The sequence below is a fragment of the Pseudophryne corroboree genome, chromosome 12, assembly GCF_028390025.1.
Source record: "Pseudophryne corroboree isolate aPseCor3 chromosome 12, aPseCor3.hap2, whole genome shotgun sequence".
Lineage (NCBI taxonomy): Eukaryota > Metazoa > Chordata > Amphibia > Anura > Myobatrachidae > Pseudophryne > Pseudophryne corroboree.
Genome location: NC_086455.1, coordinates 105,858,309 through 105,881,708, shown reverse-complemented (window position 1 = coordinate 105,881,708; position 23,400 = coordinate 105,858,309).

Genomic DNA, 23,400 nt, shown 5'->3' with positions numbered 1-23,400 from the left:
CTGCACATGTTATATCTGCCCCCCCCTGCAGTGCACATGCTTTTGCCCATCTGCTAACAAATTTGCTGCTACGATCAGGTCTGAATTAGGCCCAATGTCTCTATGATGTTTTTCTCACAAGTAGTGTCGCTGTACTTGCTAATACTGTGGTAAAACAGGGGTCACTCTGCATGATTCTCAGTCATGCGTCTAGTAGCACTTCTTTATTCCATACAGTCGTGAGTAGTATATGTGTGACAATGGAGAATGGGGCTTAGCACTCACCCTCCTGCAGTCTGCAGCAACAGGCAGTCTGTTATTCACTCCATCCTCTCTTTCAGTCTGTCCGGGAATCTCTCTCAGCGGTTTCAGCTTCTCTTAAAATGACTGCGGCATCCACACCTCTGCATAGGCCTGGCGGTCCCCGGCTGCGGCATCTCATGTCCACTCTCCTGGTTCTTCTTAACTCTGCAGCGCTGCTCTTGACCACTGTCACAACTGAGGGCTGGGGCATGATAAGAGGAAACCTCAGTTGTAGGGGCTGAGATGTACTTGAACTTAGAGGGCTGTATCAGTCCCCTAGACATGCAGGCGGAATGCAGTACCAATGCCTGAAGGCGTGACCACGACAACAGAAGTAAAAGTCAATGGGTTTTTATTAAGCACAGTTCGAAATATACATCGGCAGTACTATTCAAGAATGGAATGAGCAAATAGAAACAATACACAGTTCCTTGGAGTGCTGCAGAATAGAGGATGCCTCTGGGTATGGTATTATCAGGTACAGTTCTTATAGACCAGGAGATGGAATGTCCTTAACCAGGACCCGTCTGCAGAATAGTGAAATACAAATAGGAACTGGACAGCAGGTGTTTCACTGGAAGCTGGTAGTATAGTTGAATAAGAGTGGACTGCCGAGTGTGCCGGGTGAATCCGGGTCAGATGATGAACTGTGAATAATTATGCACAATTGAAGCTTGAGTTCGATGATTATGAAGATTGATGGTTAGTTGATCATCGATGGCGGAGCACCGATGATTCTTGGAAGCTGGAGATCGATGATGGAACACCGATGGTGACTGGAGATCGATGGCGGAACACCGATGGTGACTGGAGACAGGACACCGCTGGAAGCTGGATGCTGGAAGCCGGTGTTAGACACTGCCAGTCGCAGGGAACAATGTTAGAACACTGCAGAGTCAGGCTGCACTGCTGGATGTTATGTGCGGGTCTCTAGTGGAGTTGAAGACAGGAGCTGGAATACCTGAAGAAAGCAAACAACCACAAAGCAGGGAGACCTGTATCACTGGGATTGACAACTGAAGCACTGACTTCTTTCCAGCCCAGGAACAGGATATTTATACCTGCTGGGAAGCAGGTATTGGCTGGGCAATTAATCAGAGTCTAAAGTGCAGCTGCTGGATAATTAGGCTGAGACCAGAGTGCAGCTGATAGGCTGAAAGGTAACATGTGACCAGGAAAACATGTTAGCTTTTGGAGGGAAAGACTGTTTGTAACTTGAATGTGAGCTTTAACCATGAAGCTGCCAGAATCACAAGGAAGAGACCTGAAGCAAAGGGATGCAGTGTGCTGCACGCAGACAGTGCAGCTGGAATCCAGGCTTGGAACGCTGGGACAGTCTCAGGAGGCATTTGGAAGGTAAATATTGTTGAGAAATTACCCGGATCGTGACAGCACCTTGCGTAATAACCCAATGTGCATGAAATCAGCTCTCTGGCTCCACTCCTCGCCACACATCCAGCTCCTTCAAGGTCTTTTCTCCAACAACATGCATCACTTTTCTTCCCACAATGCTCTACTTGCGATTGAACACCATAAGAATATTGCTAGGCGTAGAGAACTGCAGGAGGAGAGGCTGAGGATTGAAAGTATGCAGGCTCTTACACCAAAGTCTCATCAGCCCAAACCCCAAAACCCTAAAAGTAACAAAAGACCGAGAATATGTTACATTTGTAAAAATAAAGGACATTTTGCTAGAGATTGTAAGAGTAGTACAGCACATAGCCAATATAGACCCCTAGACAGAGTAAACAAGCCACGTTATTAAACACACAGACGGGATCAAGGGACATATATTAAGGAATCGCGAGCCACATATATAAAACACAGATTCAGTTAATGGGAAGAACAGAATAAATGCAACTTTACCCTTTTGACAGAACTTACTGGGGTTAGGAGGCCTCTAAACTTCTGCTTCTCTCTCTAGCAGAAGTGACCTCTAAGTAACTTAACAGGAGTTTTGTTAGAGATGGTATACATATAGAGTGCTCCCACCCAGGAAGCACAAAATATGTTAGATACCCACGAAGACTAATGTTGCATTTCACTGTTCTAGATGCATGTCCATCACAGGTAGAGGAAATTATCTCAAGGATACCGGGTTCCCTATGAACTTAGAATGGACAAGACACTGGATTGATGGCTGGGATAGTCCCAGTAGAGATATAACACACACAGAATTTTTTTTGGGGAACAGACCGATTAGGGAATCATTCCCCGTAGTGCCTAATCCAGATGTCAAACTTTGTAAAATTTTCTTTGCCTCTACTAACTTATCTGTTACTAAACTCTGTGATTTGTCTTCAAAGTTTCCTCTTCATCCTCTTACGTTCACCGACAGGATTACAGTTCAAACGTCACATGCCTGCTCGGTCTTTTCAGAGTTCTGCCCAACCCCAGTATATCTCACCAGCATAGGGACACCAGTATCAGTGTGCCTGGACATGCACAAAAGGTGGAGAATGGGAATACTGGTGAAGGGAGACTGTGCATAGATACCGATATACATGATGGTGTGACAGCCTGATGGTGAATGCAAATCTGACAAATTTTCTTTTTATTATTTCCCCTCTCCTTTCACTTTCCACAGATGGTTTACTTTACACAACTGATAATACACAACAGTTAAACACATTGAAATGCAAGATTTATGTTCCCTACAGAAAGGTCGCTGACCCGGAGAGAACCCGTGACAAAGAGCAGAGTGTAGAGAACATTGTATCACTGGAGTGTCTGTTCCGGGAAGGTTGAGAGGCAGGACTGTTGAGACGGCACCTGAGCGCGGAGAACAACAAGACCAGAGGCGGTTGTCGCACCAGTTTTTTTAAAATTTATATTATTTTCTCCATCTCCCACTACCCTCCTTCTCTCCTTCTCTTTCTCCCCCTTCTCGTTTCCCTTCTCTTCCCTTAACAAGATGGACTTACCCCAAGAGACTGCATTCCGGGTTTTCCTGTTAACCCTATTGTTGACCAAAACAGTCTGTTTCGGTGAAAGTCCCAGAGAGGTCGAGAAAGGATCTGGAATGGGTTCTGATTGCGAGGACGGATTTGTAGAATTCCAAGAGCAACACATCACTCGAGCAAAGGCGAGAATCAGAAAACGATCTGGTAGTCAGGGAGCTCGGAGGCATTGTGAAGGGTTATTGGCTGAGGAAAATTGCATTTGTAGGAATTGTGAGAACATAGTTGAGGATGGGTGCATCCAGAGATGTCAGTCCAGCCTTAATATCAACATGGACCGTCATCCATTGAGTGATTACCACTCACTAGTGGGTAAGGTTTTAAACCAAACAGAATGCTGGGTGTGCTCACAAGTACCTCAAGGTCAGAGCAAGTCAGGATTAGTACCGTACCCTTTAGCAATAGATGAGGTACTCGAATTACGGGGTGGGAGACCGGTGGACAAGAAATTCAATATTTCTAGGCCCCCTAGTCTGAAGCCCCACCAGTATCATGTAGATAGATCCTTATTATGTTTCAATATTTCCAATTACCGAAAACCGGGAAATTGGGAAGTGACGTGGAATAACCAGACAATGGCCTTTTCGCACAAAGCTGATAAGATACCCATAGACTCTGAACTTGTACGCCAAATAGCCAACAGTGGAAGGTATTTCCGGTATAGGTATACTCGAGGTAGCAAGACCATGTGGGTTGGAGAAGTATCACCAGGGTACTGTGCTCATATCATCCAGCCTGGTACTTGTACTGAGCAGATGGGAGAACTAGGGATTGGGTTTTTCACTTGGAAAGTTTGTAATATGGTAATGTCATATTCAGTCCCCTATGTTCTCCCCGATGATGCCTATTTCATATGTGGGAGGAAGGCGTATAAGTGGCTTGCCCCGAACTCAGAGGGATTGTGTTACATTGGAAGAGTGTTGCCAGAGGTCATGACCATAACCCATGATAAGATGAAAGATGTCCACCGCAGTGCTCAGGCTCCTTATACTCATACTCACTATGAACACATCGTTAAGAGACACCTCATACAAAGAACAGAGCACGTAGCCTCTGATTTGATCCACGAATCCACCGGGATTCAATTCCTTCTCGCATTAGACATCACCCGTACTGCCAGAGGAATTATAAATTATAGGTATATCCATGCGCTAGCGAACTTGATAGATAATATCACTGAGATGTATGACGACACCTTCAGGTATACAGGAAGGGAGTTACAAGCTTACAAGACGGAACTGATCCAGCACAGGATGGTCCTCAATTATATCACAGCCGTGATGGGTGGGTACTGTGTCACTTTGGCAACTCAATATGGTGTGAAGTGCTGCACGTATATTACAAACAGCACTGATGACCCAACCGAGATCATCGATCAAAAGATGGACGATATCTTGCAGTTGAAGTGGGAGTTCCGAAGGAGACACAACCTTACCCTGACTGCTGTGAGTAATGAACTGACCGGCTGGGTCTCATGGTTGAACCCACGCAATTGGTTCTCAGGTTTAGGAGAGTGGGCTCAAAACGTTATTATGAGTGTAGGGAAGTTTCTCCTTTGTATCCTGGGAGTCATTATAATTATTGGCTTGATATTTAGGTGTGTTCGAATTCTAACGCGGCGCAAGCACGGCACAAAATTGATGAGTTTAAGGAGCGGGGGCATTGTTACAGCAGCACATTTCATTTATGACCCATCCATAGAGACAGTGTTATGAAAAGGATTGCAAATGAATTCCATGGCCTGTTTCTTTCACCCATTTTTCCTTTGTCTCCCCCTTTGCCCAGATACACCGATCCGGAAAAGACATCGACCCTACCCAAGAATGATTATGAAAATGTTATGTGAACGTATTTTAGATATGTGTCTTATCTTCATCTCTACAACCTTCAGTTAGTGACACACATAGTCGACAGGTGATATCTACATATACTAGCACTCACATATGTTCCCCCTCCATGTATCATCGACTAAATGTGCACCCCATTTGTTGGAACAAGAAGCCGAAAAGAGCTCGGTAGTGTTTGTTGGCCCACTTACAGACCCTTAATACGGGATAAGAAGGATTTAATGTATACTTCGCAATACCTCAAAGCTTATCTAGAACATATATGGCACGATGATACATGCCCCTCAGACATGGATTCATACATACATGCTTTTACTATCCCACTTGGTCATACATTTCCCGCCTACACCTCTCCTCCTACCATCCAATCATCTGTAGATATTGTATTGTATATTTTTCTGTTTAGTGTTTAGATAGTGGCAGTTATTGTTGACTGCCAAAGGGTGGACTGTCAAAGTCGAAAAATATTGCAGTACACACATCACGTACAAATTACATACAGGTGGCCTGCTGCGCGTGTACTTGTTCTGACGTATGTGCACATATCCGCAATTTGCGTATGGTCGCTCCCGCGGTCCTGCGCGTGGTGTGGGTATTTACGGCAGAGTTTGTGAACGCATGGAGGGCTATCAAAACATTACATATTTAATCCAAATAGTGCACATTGTACACATAGTCCCCTTGCACCACATCAGAAAATTATAGCTGTTTAAATGGTAACAAAACAAAGGGATTCACCTTTACAGGATAGGAGGGGACAGAACAAGGTTACAAGGTGGTGTTTGGTATCCAGCTGTAGGGTATTTAAGGGAAACATTCTGGTGTTGGTTTGCGGAAGATCGCATGTTCCTGAGGATAGTTATGTGCAGAAGCAGAATATAGATATAAACTGTATTTACTGTACATTATGTATGCAGTGGGAATCCAGAGGAGACCACCTACAAGAGCAGTGAAAATAGACATCGCCCACCTATTCAAACAGACCTATGACCTCTCCTGTACTGTAAATGACCATCCCTGTGTCCAATGGACAAAGAGATTACAGTATCCATTGTGTTATGTTTTGGATGAAGTGAATAAAGAGAGTCTGCAGCAGGCTTGGTCACACAAGACTCTCAACGCAATCAACCTGATTGCGGAGGACCGGGCCGGGTTGCGCAAGCGAATCTACTCACGTATGTACATGGACTGTAGCCATTTACTCTGTTGTATTGTAGTGCATAATTTGTATTGTTAAACCCCCTTTTAGATATATTACTCTGTGGTGTCGGAACCCAGTGATTAACTACAAATCGGTGTTGTGTCCTCTTTTCCCTGCTAAGGTTTTAAAGTGTAATAGCATCACACTGCATTGCTGCATAAGGTTTAAAGTATAATAGCATCACACTGCATTGCTGCATAAGGTTTAAAGTGTAATAGCATCACACTGCATTGCTGCATAAGGTTTAAAGTGTAATAGCATCATACTGCATTGCTGCATAAGGTTTAAAGTGTAATATCATTGCATTGCATTACTGCGAAGGTTTAAAGTGTATCTAAGTGTGTGTAAGGTATAGCTTTCATTCCTGCATATCCTTTTTAATAACAAATATATACATCAATGAGCTTTGGAACTCAGATAATGTGTGGGTGTATTGTTTTCTCTTAAGGGATACAGCGTTTGCGATGTACAGCGCACTTTTATCGTATATGGTAATAAGATGTGCCTGGCGTCTGCAATATATATTAGAGCGGACATCTTAAATATTTGTGAGAAATCTAAAAATGGCATTCATATGTTATATTTGTCCCCCCTGCAGTGCACATGGTTTTGCCCAACTGCTAACAAATTTGCTGCTGCGATCAACTCAGAATTAAGCCCTAATGTGGTCATTCAGAGTTGATCACTATCTGCTTTCGGTCGCAGCGCAGCGATTAGGCAAAAAATCGGCATTTCTGCGCATGCGTATGGGCCGCAGTGCGCATGCACGGCGTACTTTCACAAAAAACTATGCAGTTTCACACAAGGCCGAGCGACTCTTTTCAGTCGCTCTGCTGATCGGTGAGTGATTGACATAAATGGGGTGTTTCTTGGAGGTAATTGACCGTATTTCGGGAGTGTGCTAAAAAACGCAGGCGTGTCAGTTGAAAACGCAGGCGTGCCTGGGGAAACGGGGGAGTGACTAGCCGAACGCCGGGCGTGTTTGTGACGTCAAAACAGGAACTAAACTGTCTGAAGGGATCGCAAGGTAGGAGTAGGTCTGCAGCTTCTCAGAAACTGAATGAAAATATTTTACAGCAGAACTGCGAACCTTTCGGTCGCACTTCTGCTAAGCTAAGATACACTCCCAGAGGGCGGCGGCTTAGCGTTTGCACGGCTGCTAAAAGCAGCTAGCGAGCAATCAACTCGGAATGAGGGCCTAAGTCTCTACCTACCATTAAGTATGAGTAGTTGGATAAGTGCCTGATGCATATAAGTCTGTAAACTATTGCTGCTGTTTCTTTCGATGTGCGACTGAATACGTTTAACGTCCTATATAAGGTAATGCAGTAATATGTTGCTCCTACATACTTGAAATGTACCTGTATTTGAATATGTGCCTATATTGCTTATTATACTAACATGTGTCTGAACCTGTGTCTGATTGCTAATGTGATTGCTGACTTTACTATTTCTGTCAGTTTTATGTGTGTATTCCGATCATCAATGTTTTAAAGTGGTTTCAGTCACAAATTGTGTAGTTAACACCATACAGGTGTGTGATTTGTTTATCATGTCTAAGAGAGACAAGGGTGAAGAGGATACACTCTCCACAGCAGCACCAACACTCATTTCATGTTTGTCTTGCAAAGCTGGGTTAACCTTTTAGGACCTGATTCAAAATGGATTATGTGCAAACTGTTTTAGCTTTCACCAAAGCCTCCTGAATAACTCAAGACAGGCACAGGTTCAAGTTGAACCCCATGGGCTACTTTTCACAGACATCCAGTATAGCTGAGTGGAAAATGCCAGCTCCTATATCAGGGATAGGTTACCCTATTAAACCTTACATACAACATTACCCCTGGGGTTTGTCACATCCAGTCCAGGAATCTGCAGACTTTCAACAAAAACAGGCTGAAAGGCCAGTGGAAAGTAGATCACATAGACATGAAATAACATCTTCACAGTCTACACACGTATCAGATGGGGACTCGTCGGAGGATGAGAACTCATCACACTATGGGTATGCATACAGAGATGAGGATGAAGGTCTCAGCTCAGTGGACATACCTGAGCTAATTAGTGCTATGAAAGCCATCTATATTTAGAGGAAGCAGCAGAGCCTCTGTTAAAATCTAAGGCACCTGTTTTTAAACGTCCCAAAACAGTCAGGACTGAATTTCCTGGGTCAGAACAGCTGATGGAAATTATGCAAGAGGATTGGGTACAACCCAGTAAGAAGTTTAGAATTCCAAAGCAATGGAATTCCCAATATCCTCTTCCAGCTGGGGACTGTTTAAAAAGGGAACTGGCTCCCAAAGTAGATATGCATGTCATTCGATTGGTGCGAAAATCTACATTACCTCTGCCTTCAACATCATTAAATGGCCTTCAACATCATTAAATGATGTCACGGATAGGAAAATACTGTAGATTTAAAAAAAAAAAAAACATTTTCTCTTTGTCTGGGGCAATCGTAAGACCAGCCATGGCTTCATTGCGGCAGCCTGGGCTGATTTATTGGAGGATGATCTTTCAATGTCATCTGGAGAGCAAAAATCCTATATTGCACATATTAAATAGGCAGCTATTTTTATGGAAGAAGCATCCTTGGATATGGGTACAATTGCCTCTCAAGCATCAGCCTCAGCAGTAGCAGCTCGCAAAGCAGTGTGGCTATGTACATGGAAAGCAGACTCAGAATCCAAGAAGGTTCTGGAGTCTTTGCCTTTTACTGGAGATATTTTTTTTGGTAAATAATGAAACAGTATTTTGGAGTCAGAAGGAGACTCCAAAAAAGTGAAGTTTCCTTCCACACACAAATCCAAGCCTAGATTTTCAGCTTTTTGGCCCTTTTGGACTCAAGGAAAAGCAAAAGGAAAGGGTTATGGCAAACAGTTTCAATCTGACAAGTCTGGTAAGACTAAAAAGCATTGGGCTACCAGAGGGCTGGCTTCCAAGCCAGAAGATAAGCCATCAGCCTGATGGTGCGGTCCTCCACCTGGGGAATCCCAGGGTGGGAGGCTGACTTCTTCATTTTGCACAGATATGGCAGCAGTCCACCACAGATGCCTGGGTGCAAGAAGCGGTATCTCACGGTTATGCGTTTGCCTTCAAGAAACACCCTCCTCAAAGGTTTTTTTTGTACCAGCCTGTCTTCAGTGGAAACGAAGGCCAGGGCTTTGCAAGAGGCAGTTCAGAAGTTGCTTCAGTCAGGAGTGATGATTCCAGTTCCCCCTGCGCAACGAGGATGAGGTTTTTATTCCAACCTGTTTCTGATTCAGAAGCCAAATGGGTCGTTCCGGCCCATACTCAATCTCAAAGTGCTGAACAAGTACATTTGGGTGCCTCGGTTTCATATGGAGACTTTATGTTCCATTATTTTGGCCATGGAGCCGGAGGATTTTATGGTATCCCTGGATATCCAAGATGCTTACCTACATGTTCCTATAGCACTGTCCCATCAGTGCTATCTCAGGTTTGCTATCCTCCAGCAACAGTTTCAGGCCCTACCATTTGGACTGGCCACAGTTCCCAGAGTGTTCACCAAAATTATGGTGGTTATGGCGGCTTATCTCCATCGGCAGGGGATAAAAAATTTTTTCCATACCTCGACGATTTATTAATCCTGCCATAATCTCAGCAATTGCTTCAGTGTCACCTGCAACAGACAATAGCTTGTTTGCAGAGACATGGTTGGCTCATAAATTGTGCAAAGTCATCCCTGGTTTCATCACAACAAATGACTCACTTGGGGGCTGTGTTGGATTTGGGTTTTCAGAGAGTAATTTTTCCTCTGAACAAAATATCCAAAATTCAGTCAAGGATCCAGGAGCTGCTACACAGTCAAAAGGTATCCATTCGCGCAGCAATACGTGTGATGGGATTGATGGTGTCGACATCGACATGATGGAGTATGCTCAGTCCCACTCGAAGCCTTTGCAACATCTGATCCTTTCCAAAATGGAATGGGTTACGTCAGACAATAAAAACTCAGACTATGGTCCTTCCTCTGGATGTAAGGAGGTCATTAGCCTGGTGGCTACAGACATCCCATCTGGACAAAGGGAGACCCTTTTGGATATCAGATTGGGAGGTTCTGACAATGTATGCCAGTCTTCAGGATGGAGAGCAGTGTCAGGAAGATTTTGCTTCCAAGGGCAGTGGACCAAGGAAGAAAGTTGCCTGCCAATAAATATATTGAAACTGCGGCAAAAGGACATTCTTCAGGGAACCAGTTCAAATTCACTCAGACAATGCAACGGCAGTAGCGTACCTCAATCATCAAGGAGGAACTCGAGGTCAAAAAGCAATGAATGAGGTAAGCCGAACTTTATCATCCAGCCTTGTCCGCAGTATTCATTCTGGGAGTCCTAAACCGGGAAGCGTATTTTCTCAGTCGACACGCCATTAATACATACAAATGGGCTTTACACCCCGAGGACTACGAGACTCTGGTAGACAAGTGGGGGTTACCGGAGATAGATCTCATGGCATCCATTCAGAACTACAAAGTTCCCGCATACGGGTCAAGAACAAAGGATCCCAGAGCAAACTTTGCGGATGCCCTGTCAGTGAGATGGGACTTTCGTCTGGCATATGTGTTTCCACCGATCACCCTGTTGCAAGGCAACCACATAGTCTTCCATTAACACGATCATTAGACATTATGCCTTTGATACCTTTGCCTCTCAGGACGCTGAATTTGGGCGAAGGATTCTCCTGTCCAATCAGAAGCGTCCCCAACACTAAATTTGCTTTGGGACATCCCAATGTTTATCCTGTGGATAACCTGTGGACCCTGCAGGAGAAATATGTAGTTATGGTAGACTTGCCGTCGATAACTCTAAATTTCTTAAGTCCACAGTATCCACAGGGATCGCACCCTGGCGCACCTGATTTGAGGATCCTTTCACTTACTAACCTCTTCCTTCTTGTACGGAAGTGTGTGCACTTGTGTTCTTCTCGCCTGATTAGGGCTGTCTATGATGTTCCTGCCTTGAGCTTTGGAAAACAACTGAATTGCCTGAGCCAGGAGGTGGGGATATAGGGGACTGGCCTGTTGCATTCTGGGAGGCTGAAAACTTTGATCGCTGGTGCCAATCTGCTGTTGCTACCTCATATCCCAATGTTTATCCTGTGGATTTAGGAGAAATAGAGTTATCAACGGTAAGTCTACCATAACTACATATTTTTAGGTGGGGCACCAAACTCCATCTTGACTCCAGGTGAATGGGAGGAACTTACACCCCTGGTGCCACCTATACATTCTGACTATATACAGAGCACAGCCAGTGCCGGATTTCCCACTAGGCACATGAGGCACGTGCCTAGGGGCGGTACCTGCTGGAGGCGGCACGGCATTCCCAGCCCCCCATCAGGGAAGCTGATGATCGGGAGTAGTGGTAGGTCAGAGGCGGAACTTCAGCAGGTGCAGTGCAACAAGGTCCACGGCCTTCAAGGGGCCTGGAGACGTCACCTGGCAACAGCAGTACTAGTAATTAGTGATGTGCACCGGAAATTTTTCGGGTTTTGTAATTTGGTTTTGGATTCGGTTCCGCGGCCGTGTTTTGGATTCGGACACGTTTTGTCAAAACCTCCATGAAATTTTTTTGTCGGATTCGGGTGTGTTTTGGATTCGGGTGTTTTTTTTTTACAAAAAAACCCTCAAAAACAGCTTAAATCATAGAATTTGGGGGTCATTTTGATCCCATAGTATTATTAACCTCAATAACCATAATTTCCACTCATTTCCAGTCTATTCTGAACACCTCACAATATTATTTTTAGTCCTAAAATTTGCACCGAGGTCGCTGGATGGCTAAGCTAAGCGACCCAAGTGGCCGACACAAACACCTGGCCCATCTAGGAGTGGCACTGCAGTGTCAGACAGGATGGCAGATTTAAAAAATAGTCCCCAAACAGCACATGATGCAAAGAAAAAAAGAGGTGCAATGAGGTAGCTGTGTGACTAAGCTAAGCGACCCAAGTGGCCGACACAAACACCTGGCCCATATAGGAGTGGCACTGCAGTGTCAGACAGGATGGCAGATTTAAAAAATAGTCCCAAGACAGCACATGATGCAATGAAAAAAAGAGGTGCAATGAGGTAGCTGTGTGACTAAGCTAAGCGACCCAAGTGGCCGACACAAACACCTGGCCCATCTAGGAGTGGCACTGCAGTGTCAGACAGGATGGCAGATTTAAAAAATAGTCCCCAAACAGCACACGATGCAAAGAAAAAAAGAGGTGCAATGAGGTAGCAGTGTGACTAAGCTAAGCGACCCAAGTGGCCGACACAAACACCTGGCCCATCTAGGAGTGGCACTGCAGTGTCAGACAGGATGGCAGATTTAAAAAATAGTCCCCAAGCAGCACATGATGCAAAGAAAAAAAGAGGTGCAATGAGGTAACTGTGTGACTAAGCTAAGCGACCCAAGTGGCCGACACAAACACCTGGCCCATCTAGGAGTGGCACTGCAGTGTCAGACAGGATGGCAGATTTAAAAAATAGTCCCCAAACAGCACATGATGCAAAGAAAAAAAGAGGTGCAATGAGGTAGCTGTGTGACTAAGCTAAGCGACCCAAGTGGCCGACACAAACACCTGGCCCATCTAGGAGTGGCACTGCAGTGTCAGACAGGATGGCAGATTTAAAAAATAGTCCCCAAACAGCACATGATGCAAAGAATAAAAAAGGTGCAATGAGGTAGCTGTGTGACTAAGCTAAGCGACACAAGTGGCCGACACAAACACCTGGCCCATCTAGGAGTGGCACTGCAGTTTTCTAGCGAGAGGATGAGTGCTTCCATCCTCATGTGAATCTGAACCACTAGCCATGAACCTAGGCCAGGGCCTCAGCCGTTCCTTGCCACTCCGTGTCGTAAATGGCATATTGGCAAGTTTACGCTTCTCATCAGACGCTTTTAATTTTGATTTTTGGGTCATTTTACTGAACTTTTGTAGTATACTTGATGACACAGAGGTAGAGCAGTGGACTACTGTACCGTACTGCTATATATATACTGGTGGTCAGCAAAATTCTGCACTGTCCTCCTACTATATACTGCGCACAACTAAAATGCAGCACAGGTATGGATGCATAGTATACTTGACGACACAGAGGTAGAGCAGTGGACTACTGTACCGTACTGCTATATATATACTGGTGGTCAGCAAAATTCTGCACTGTCCTCCTACTATATACTGCGCACAACTAAAATGCAGCACAGGTATGGATGCAGAGGCAGAACTCTGGGAGGCAACGGAGCCATCTGCCGCCGGGCTCCTGCTCTGAAGGAGGGCACCTCTCCTCCCATTCTGTGACACCATTGAATTAAGTTAATTGATTGCTGCCGCTGTCTTTTCAGTGGCTGACTTCCTCACTGGTCCCTGCACCTTACAAATCACACCCACTTTATTATACTGAATATACACATTTTACAAGTGTCATACCCAGGATTAGAAACCACAACCTATTACACTGGATGTGGCACCTTACTGATGAAGCTGTTTGCTCCTGTATAGGAAATATGAGAACTCTAACTATATGAAGCTACTTCTCTGACAATTACACGTAACTTCATATAGTTAGAATTCTCATGCTTCCTCTACAGGAGCAAATAACTCCATCAGTAAAGTGTCTGCTGTTAGTGTAACAGGTCATGGGTTCTAATCCTGGGTATGACTGCTAAGAAATGTGTGATTTAAAATAAAAGACAATTAAATGTATAAATACAGTATATAATTTTTTTCAGAACACTCCACACACACACACACACACACACGCACGCACGCACGCACGCACGCATACATACATATATTTATCTTAATATAGGAAATATATATACTGCTATATATATACTGGTGGTCACAGCAAAATTCTGCACTGTCCTCCTACTATATACTACAATGCAGAACAGATATGGAGCGTTTTTCAGACAGAGAACGTAGATATTTTCAGCACACTGAGCACAGATATTTGCAGCACACTGAGCACAGATATTTGCAGCACACTGAACACAGAAACTGAGAGAACGCTGCACGTCCTCTCCCTATCATCTCCAATGCATGAGTGAAAATGGCGGCGACGCGCGGCTCCTTATATAGAATACGAATCTCGCGAGAATCTGACAGCGGGATGATGACGTTCGGGCACGCTCGGGTTAACCGAGCAAGGCGGGAAGATTCGAGTCTGCCTCGGAACCGTGTAAAATGGGTGAAGTTTGGGGGGGTTCGGATCCCGAGCAACCGAACCCGCTCATCACTACTAGTAATGAGTCATACTGACTCATTACAGTATGTCATGGATGACCACGGCCCCAAAGAAGAAGGAGGATGCGGTCCGGTTGGAGAAGAGCAGAGGGGGCACTGAGCACTCCACTTCCCTCCTCTCCTCTCTCACGTCCCCCTGTCTACGCTGTATCTGTCCCCGACCCCCAGCGTATAAACAGAAAGCAACACAGAGGTCTGGCAACAGGGGGGTGTGAGCTGCCCTCCAGATCTCCTCTCCTTTTTTTCTCCCCCTGCTTCTACTGGCCAGGTGCTGTACTGCTCCAGGCTCTACCTCTGCATGATCCGTCCTGCCCTCCCCCGCAGGTGATTCCCTAGTCCCCCCTCTCTCTTCTACCCTGCACAGCAAATTTAAATCCCCCCTTCCTTTCTCCTGCACATAGCCTTACCCCATGTCCCCCCTCCTCTCCCGCTCTGCACAGCAAGTCCCCCTTCCCTCTTTCCATACTCTGCACACAGTCTGACCCAAGCCACCCCCCCCCCACACCCCTTCACCGCCTCCTCTCCTGCTCAGTGCTCTGCACAGCAACTCCACCTTCATTTCCTCTCTCCTACTTCTGCACATAGCCTTACCCGAGCCAGCCTTCCCCCCACCTCACCTCTGCTCTCCTCCCTTGCACAGAAAGTCCCTCCTCCCTCTTTCCTGCTTCTGCACACAGCTTTACCCCATATGTCCCCTCTCCTCTCCCACTCTGCACAGAAAGTCCCCATTCCCTCTTTCCATGCTCTGTACACAGTCTGACTCGAGCCCCCCCCCCCCCCCCCCCGCACCACCTCCGAGCCCCCCCCCCCCCCCCCACACCACCTCCTCTCCTGCTCAGTGCTCTGCACAGCAAGTCCCCCTTTGTTCCCTCTCTTGCTTCTGCACACAGCCTGACCCGAGCCAGACACCCCCTATTCCTCCCCTCCCCTGCACAGCAAGTTCTCTTCCCTCTCTCCTGCTCTGCCTGGCCTGTACTGACTCTTCCTGGGTCCTGGTCTGGATGCTGCTGCAGTTGATGTATGAGGAAACACAGAGCCTCTTGTAATCAGATCTACAATCAGAGGTAAGTACCTGAGGAGGGCTGTGTACTTATTTAAGTTATGTAGGAGAAGTGTTGTGTGTATATTTATATTACAAGGGGGGTAAGGTGGGTTGAGGGGTGTAATGTGTCTTGGGGGATAAGGAGTTTTGGGGGTATAGCAATTTATGAGTGGCTTTATATGTATATTATCTGGGGAGAGAAATTGGTTGTGGGGTGTAATTTATCTGTGCGGCTGTAATCTTATGTTATCTGGTAGGATATCTGGTCTCCTTACTGCCGGGATCTCATACTGATCCCTTATCTAATATCCTTACTGTCCTATGCCCACTTTACATCCTGTGCCCACTATCTGGTTCGCGGGGTTTAGTATGAATTCCCGGCAGACAGGATACCGGCGATCAGAATACCGACGTTGGCATCCTGATAGTTAAAATCCTGACAGGTAAAATTATTTCCCCTTCTCCCCTTCCCCGCTTACTCAAACCCTGTGCCCTTAGTGCCTGACCCTAACTTGCCCCTAGTGATGCCTAAACCTAACCCCTCCTGCCCCGCAGCCTAACCCTTACCCTGAACCCTTAGTGCCTAAACCTAACCTCCCCCCAGTGGTTCCTAACCCCCTCCCCATGACCATGGAGACTGAGTGTAGCTGTAAATGATGGAGAGGTGGGGGCGGCCAATATTATTGTGCCTAGGGGTGGCCTGGCCCCTAAATCCACCTCTGAGCACAGCCACTTGTAAGTCTGGAGTCTGGATAGTGGACACAGCACAGACAATACAGCAAAGAACAGCACCGCATACAGCAGCATGCCAGAGAGTGAAATGGAGCTGAGTTCTGGCAGCGGTACCTTATATAGAATCCAAAACCCATGAGAATCCGACGCCGGGAGGTTGACATTTTACCTCGTAGTGGAATCTGTTTCTGGCGGGAAAACTCGGGAAGACTTGGATCCCAGAGAGACTCTCTAGTGAGGACACATTTGAGTTTGGGGGTATTTGAGGCTATGTATGAGGACACAGCTGTATGTTCTTCTTCACACTATAGATGAATGGCTCAGATTTTGTAAACCCAGAGCTACCCCGAACTTTCGGGATTAGAGTCCTTCCAAACCCTAGCTTGGGTTTTCCCTCCAGGCTAGGATTCCAAATCAAGGCAAAACATCTTCCTCCCATATTCGGATTCTCGTGGGTTTTGAATTCGATATAAGGGGGCTGCGGACGGGACTCAGCACCTCTTCACTCTAGTCAAGGCACACTGCTGTATGCTGTGCAGTGCCTATATCAGAGTGGCTATGCAGTGTCTATCTCAGAGTGGCTTAGCTGTCTCCATCTCCAATTGGCTGTGTGGTGTTAATCAACCAGTGGCTGTGCAATGTCCAGCTTAGTGGCTGTGCTGTGTCCATCTAAGTGGCTCTGCGGTGTGCATCTCAGTGGCTGTGCTGTGTCCATCTAAGTGGCTGCGTGGTGTCCATCTAAGTGGCTGTGTGGTGTCTATCTCAGTGATACTGCACTGACTCTTCAGAAGCCACCCACTGCATTTACAAAAGCAGTGGGTTAAAAAATTTTCAAAAAGTAATAAAAGTTTTTAAAAATTCTATTATTTGTTTGAGCCAAGCTGCCAGTAAGAAAAAATATATTGTTGTATAATTTGTACTGTTCTGTGCCCTGCACCCCAGTACAGTCTATACCCCAGTGCGTGTGCGTAAAGCAGTCTGTGTAAAGCAGTGCGTAAAGCAGTCTGACTCCACACAGTGTGAGCCGAGCTGCCAATTATAAAAATAATAATATTTTGTTGTATAATTTGTACTGATTTGCACACTGCACCCTATTTCGCTCTGTACCCCAGTGGGTTCTCAGAAAAGCAATCTGACGCCACACAGAGAGAGCCAAGCTGCCACTTAAAATAAATTAATACATTTAAAAAATATATTGTTGTATAATTTGTTTGTACTGTTCTGCGAACTGCACCCAAGTATGCTGTACCTTAGTGCACTCTATAACCCAGTGCACATGCGGAAAAGTGGTCTGACTCCACAAAGTTAAAACATGACTAATGATTATTTTAGAGAAGAGCAGGAGCAGCACCCAAATACTGTCACTGTAGCTGCTGCGACCAGTCATGATGACGATACTAATCATTCAAAAAATCAGGGCTTCTGCAATAAAAAAACAACAATGCTTTACATGGCTAAAGACAAAAACAAACACACTGCTATTAAAGGGAAAGTTTAGTTAAGAAAAACAAAATTGGCAACACGCCATTCACCACATGCAGCGGGCAAGGAAAGGCTAGGCCTTTGTTAGTGAGTGGTGGTTCTGAAACTGTCAGTGAGGCATCTTCTTCTGATGAAGCTGGTTACTGCAGAGCAATGCATTAGGCGTACGTCCTTCTGGAGCAAGCTGCTCACAGTGTGCCGCTACAAGCTCCCCTGCACGCCATCTTCACATTCGGGGTTTAAATGCTTAATATACGCTTCATGTCCACAGGGTTACTCTCATTGTGTGCCGCACGGAGCGGACTGCACATTTCCACTCCGTATGGGATCAGGAATACACACTAGCAACAGAGTGCTCATCGCTCACACGGCTCTACACACCATCACTTCAGGATTCCCCCTCTACCTGGAAGGAGCACGGTGACCATGTTTTTCATGTCTATTGGCAAGTGAGACCGTGATCATCGTGGCTAAGGTCCTGCATCAAGCAACAAGCTCACTCTGTATCAAACAGATGAGCAGGGACTTTTAATATAATATCCAAATAACAACATTCAATACATAAGTTAATATTCTCTGTTTACATGCATATACAGTGCCTTGCTAAAGTATCCCCCCCCCCCCCTTCACCCCCCTTTGCATTTTTCATGTTTTGTTGCCTCACAACCTGGAATTAAAATGGATTGTTTGAAGGTTTGCATTATTTCATTCACAGAACATTCCTACAACTATGAAGATTTTTTTTTTATTGTGAAGCAAACAACAAATAGGACAAAATAACAGAAAACTTCAGTGTGCATAACTGTTCACCCCCCTAAAGTCAGTACTTTGAACAGCCACCTTCTGCGACAATTACAGCTGCAAGTCACTTTGGATAAGTCTCTATGAGCTTGCCACATCTTGCCACTGGGATTTTTGCTCATTTCTCAACGCAAAACTGCTCCAGCTCCTTTATGTTGGATGGTTTCCACTTGTGAACAGCAATCTTCAAGTCTGACCACAGATCCTCAATTGGATTGAGATCTGGGCTTTGACTAGGCCATTCCAGCACATTTAAATGTTTCCCCTTAAACCACTCGAGTGTTGCTTTAGCAGTATGCTTCGGGTCATTGTCCTGCTGGAAGGTGAACCTCCGTCCCAGTCTCAAATCACAAGCAGACTCAAACAGGTTTTGCTCAAGAATATCCCTGTATTTAGCACCATCCATCTTTCCCTTGACTCGAAAGTTTCCCAGTCCCTGCTGCTGAAAAACATCCCCACAGCATGATGCTGCCACCACCATGTTTCACTGTGGGGATGGTGTTCTTGGGGTGATGGGATGTGTTGGGTTTGTGCCAGACATACCGTTTTCCTTGGTGGCCTAAAAGTTAAATTTTAGTCTCATCTGACCAGAGCACCTTCCTCCATACATTTGGGGAGTCGTCCACATGCCTTTTGGCAAACTCAAAACGTGCCTTCTTATTTTTAACACTAAGTAATGTTTTTTTTCTGGCCACTCGTCCATAAAGCCCAGCTCTATGGAGTGTACGGCTTATTGTGGTCACATGCGCAGATACACCAGTCTCTGCTGTGCAACTCTGCAGCTCCTTCAGGGTTACCTTTGGTCTCTGTGCTGCCTCTCTGATTAATGCCCTCCTTGCCCAGTCTGTAAGTTATGGTGGCTGGCCCTCTCTTGGCTGGTTTGTTGTAGTACCATGTTCTTTCTATTTGAAGATGATGGATTTGATGGTGCTCCGGGGGATCATCAAAGATTTGGATATTTTTTTATAACCCAACCCTGGCTTGTACTCTCAACAACTTTGTCCCTGACTTGTTTGGAGAGCTCCTTGGTCTTCATGGTGTGATGCCTCTTGCTTAGTGGTGTTGCAGCCTTTGGAGCCTTTCAGAAAAGGTGTGTTTATACTGACAGATCATGTGACAGTTAGATTGCACACAGGTGGACTTCATTTCACTAATTATGTGCCTTCTGAAGGTAATTGGTTGCACCAGAACTTTTGTGGGGCTTTATAGCAAAGGGGGTGAATACATATGCACTTGCCAATTTTAAAAATTTTATTTATAAAAATAATTTTTTATATAAGATTTTCTTATTTCACTTCACCAACTTAGACTATTTTGTGCATATCCATCACATAAAATTCAGATTAAAAAAATAAATAAATTACAGGTTGTAATGTAACAAAATAGGAAAAAAGCCAAGGGGGTGAATACTTTAGCAAGGCACTGTAAGCATTTGAACTGCCAAATTGGTAGGTGCATCTGTTTTGAGGAGAGCAGCGTCTAATTTTTTCACACTATATGGTACTTCCAGTGGGTTGATATGCTTTTATACTTTATTGTACTGTTTCTGTATTTTTTTTGTTCCAGCATGGAAATTTTAAGTGTTCATATTTAATTAATTAAAAACCTTTTTATACACATCGAATTTTATCTCTATTGGCACAGTGATATAGAAATTTAATTTTAAGTGTTTTTATGTTATTTTTGCAATTGCATTTAGAGTGTCACAGGGGTCCTTAGCTTTACACCCACATGAGCTATTAACCTTCTTCACAGCAAGGTATCTTCTTCAGCCTCTATTGATGATCAAAGACCTTTTCATTGAGAGTCTAGAAGAAGTGTAAAAAAAAAATAAAAAAAATGAAAACCACTAAGGAAGTAGAACAAACTGTGTGTTCAGAGGCAGAAATGTCACAAATATCTGAGGCGTGTCTAGGTGTGCCCTCAAGTGCTATGTATGAGCCTCACCTTTCAGAGATGACGTTTTCCATCATTTCTGCTCCATCTTAAAATGTGGGGATGAGCAGAAGTATAGCTGATGACATAAAAATTGAGGATGCCACTGAGGAAGTAGAAAAGAATGAGGGAGGTATTTGTATAGCTGATGCCTGTGCTAATGAGAATGTTGAGGATGAGGATGTTGTTTGTTTAAGTCAGGTACCAATGGAAGCAGCTCTTGGCCATGATAAGAAGATGGCCAATAATCATCTATGAATTTTCTCCTTTACATCATTTGCAGCAAGCTCATTAATAAATTTTTTTGACAACATCAAAAACTGGTGCTAAAAAAATAACATAAAACAGTTCAGTATCAGCTAGCTCCCTTCTACCAACTAGATCCTGGCATCTGCAATCTCACCGCCAATACCTTCATCCTCAATATCTTCAGTAATGATCGGAGGTAGTCCTGCATCCAATTAATTAAGGCTAGGTGACTCTTCCCCTATCCAGGATTCCTCAGAAGAATCCTTCAGTGCTAGGCTGCTGCTGCTGAGTATGGATCTTAATCCCAGAAGGAGACCAAGAAGACAACTATTTAAAAAAAAACAATTGACTGTGAAACAATCCTTTGCAAGGGGCAACAAGTTTGACAGCTCTCACTCAGTCATACAGCGGATTACTGATGCCATCATGGCTATGCTAGTTTTAGATCTGCATCCAATATCCACCATTAATGCAATGGGTTTTACACAGTTAAATGAGGTCCTGTGTCCCCAGCAGAGGCGTCACTAGGGTTGGTGTCACCCGGTATGGTAACTCATGGTGTCACCCCCATGGACCTCCTTCTGTATCACACCACACAGAACCCTTAGTAATGTTTTTGTACTAGTTTTACTTGTAAATCATAATTCCCGTGTATATATTCCGTGCTCTAACTGGCGCAACATTTATAACGTGCTCTACCTGGCGCAATGTGTATAACGTGCTCTACCTGGCGCAACATTTATAACGTGCTCTACCTGGCGCAATGTGTATAACGTGCTCTACCTGGCGCATTGTGTATAACGTGCTCTACCTGGCGCATTGTGTATAACGTGCTCTACCTGGCGCATTGTGTATAACGTGCTCTATCTGGCGCAATGTGTATAACGTGCTCTACCTGGTGCAATGTGTATAACATGCTCTACTTGGCTCAATGTGTTTAATGGGCTCTACCTGGCGTATTGTGTATAACGTGCTCTATCTGGCGCAATGTGTATAACGTGCTCTACCTGGTGCAATGTGTATAACATGCTCTACTTGGCTCAATGTGTTTAATGTGCTCTACCTGGCGCATTGTGTATAACGTGCTCTATCTGGTGCAATGTGTATAACGTGCTCTACCTGGTGCAATGTGTATAACATGCTCTACTTGGCTCAATGTGTTTAATGTGCTCTACCTGGTGCATTGTGTATAACATGCTCTACTTGGCTCAATGTGTATAATGTGCTCTACCTGGTGCATTGTGTATAACATGCTCTACTTGGCTCAATGTGTATAACGTGCTCTACCTGGTGCAATGTGTATAACATGCTCTACTTGGCTCAATGTGTTTAATGTGCTCTACCTGGTGCATTGTGTATAACATGCTCTACTTGGCTCAATGTGTATAACGTGCTCTACCTGGTGCAATGTGTATAACATGCTCTACTTGGCTCAATGTGTATAACGTGCTCTACCTGGTGCAATGTGTATAACATGCTCTACTTGGCTCAATGTGTATAACGTGCTCTACCTGGTGCAATGTGTATAACATGCTCTACTTGGCTCAATGTGTATAATGTGCTCTACCTGGTGCATTGTGTATAACATGCTCTACTTGGCTCAATGTGTATAACGTGCTCTACCTGGTGCAATGTGTATAACATGCTCTACTTGGCTCAATGTGTATAACGTGCTCTACCTGGCGCATTGTGTATAACATGCTCTACCTGGCGCATTGTGTATAACGTGCTCTATCTGGTGCAATGTGTATAACGTGCTCTACCTGGTGCAATGTGTATAACGTGCTCTACCTGGTGCAATGTGTATAACATGCTCTACCTGGCGCATTGTGTATAACGTGCTCTATCTGGTGCAATGTGTATAACGTGCTCTACCTGGTGCAATGTGTATAACGTGCTCTACCTGGTGCAATGTGTATAACATGCTCTACCTGGCGCATTGTGTATAACGTGCTCTATCTGGTGCAATGTGTATAACGTGCTCTACCTGGTGCAATGTGTATAACATGCTCTACTTGGCTCAATGTGTTTAATGTGCTCTACCTGGCGCATTGTGTATAACGTGCTCTATCTGGTGCAATGTGTATAACGTGCTCTACCTGGTGCAATGTGTATAACATGCTCTACTTGGCTCAATGTGTTTAATGTGCTCTACCTGGCGCATTGTGTATAACATGCTCTACCTGCTGCATTGTATATAATGTGCTCTATCTGGTGCAGTGTGTATAACGTGATCTACCTGTCGCATGTGTAAAAAATAATAATGTGTAATATTATATATATATATATATATATATATATACATACACACACTTTAAAAAAAATAATAATACTGGATTATATTGAAATTAACCATTTGTTTGTACAAACAAATGGTACTAATTTCAATAAAATCCATGTTTACTTCAGGAAAAAAATTTAATTAATTGACTATATAATATTTTTTTTTACTGTAAATACTAACTTATTATTGAAGTTTCCACAAACGACTTGCAGCCAGCCAAGGAGTGACAGCAGGAGGTTGAGAATGAGCCTGAGGTGCGCAACCAACTTCAAGGCAGTCCCTACGACCCTAGGCTCCCTGTAGTAACCGCAGCACTAACCTCCTCCCAC